Genomic DNA, 1,750 nt, shown 5'->3' on the forward strand with positions numbered 1-1,750 from the left:
AAAATATTAAAAATAAAATGTTAACAAGCCACAATAACATTGACAAAAAACATAACAATTAATGGCCCTATTCATAAAAAATAAAGTAGGTTTAAAACCACTTAAAATTGACGTTTTCATATATTTTTCAATTTATAAACCTTTTGTGAAGCTACTTTATTTTTTATGAATAAGGCTATAAATCTCTAAATGGTGTGCAAAACTCAGGAAAATATAAAAAATTTGCGTGCCCATTCAATATCACGAAGTGCAAGTGTGAAAGTGCTAAAAAAACGCGTTGATTTTTGGAAACTTTTTCACGCAGCTTCGTTCATACAAAGTATGCTCGATTTTTTTGCAGAAAATTATAACAGCAAAAAAAAATCCAAAATTCAATTGGATTTTTTAGCAACTTCAAACTTGTACGTTGTTATACTAAAACTTGAATTGAAAACTGCATACTTTGAATTTTTCTAAAAACTCCGATTTGCAAATTGGTACGCAAATTTACTGAATTTTCCTGAGTTTTGCACGCAGCTTAGAGATTTTATTTTTATGTTGTTTGTTGTAGTATGAACTATATGTTTATAACGGTTAACTGTATGTAGTTAACCGTAAAAAATAATTTTTTATTTGTTTTTAATTTCGACTGAAGTTATAGATGATTTTACGACCATTACTTTTCTATACAAATGTGAATACAAAAAATTCAACTTGATAAAAGTTTATAGAATTATTGTAGGAGGAAATACATATATCCCATTCCTCTGGGTCGGCATGCAGCTATGCCCCTTGTCAAAGGCTGAAAGGAAGCCGGTATGATTAATTCAAAGGACTTGCTTTAGGTGTTAAACCCAACAAGTTGAAAATGAGAAAAATTGGACGTTCCCACTAATTTATTTAAATTTTTATTTATGGTCGGGTTCAACTACGGGTTGTGGTCATTAGTTAAGGCGTTTGGATGGTTTATGACATTTGTTTAAGCTATTCATTCAGGGATTTGACTGTGAAAGGTTAAGGTCGGGTTTTACTGTAATCATTTAATTAAACAAATGCTTTTTCATATCTCTATTAGAAATATGTTTATTTACTGTTTCCGATTAAGCGAAAAATGGAAGCTCATTTACAATTGTCACGCACATACTCGATTCACATGAATTTAGTTCTGAAAAATCTTGTCAAAGGAATATGTATGTTTTAAAGATCTCATGTTCAAAATCAAATCTTGAACATCGTGTGCGTTGGTTGAAATTGCGATTATGGTTGAAAAATAAACTATTTTCACTAGTAGTTTTACAATGCACTTTTTAGAGTGTAGTTACGGATTTGAATCAATCCGACCTTAATAGAACATCGAGTTTTAGGAAGAATCATTTACACATACACCTGAGTGGAAGATCGACCTATGTCGGCCGCCAGTTCGAAAACGCCCTATCTTAGAAAACTTTTCAAGAACGCCCTTCTTCAGAATTTTATTGAAGAACGCCCTGTTTCAGAATTTTATTGAAAAACATCCTATCTCAGAATTTCCTTAAAGAACGCCGTATCTAAGAATTCGGTTTCTAGATATACATATATCGACTCCAGCGACACCTTTAGGGATAGTTTTTAGAAAAAAAAAAATTATGTGGGTAATACTTCCGGGAGAATAACCAATGCTATACTAATGACCAGGGAACGGATTTAAGGAAATCGCCTTTGGTGTTGCCTTTTTTAAGATATTTGCCTTTTCTACCATCAATTGTAAAAGGCAAGGAAAAAGGCCTTCTTA

The sequence above is a fragment of the Rhagoletis pomonella genome, unplaced genomic scaffold (assembly GCF_013731165.1).
Source record: "Rhagoletis pomonella isolate Grant_MI unplaced genomic scaffold, Rhpom_1.0 Rhpom_scaffold_00008, whole genome shotgun sequence".
NCBI lineage: Eukaryota > Metazoa > Arthropoda > Insecta > Diptera > Tephritidae > Rhagoletis > Rhagoletis pomonella.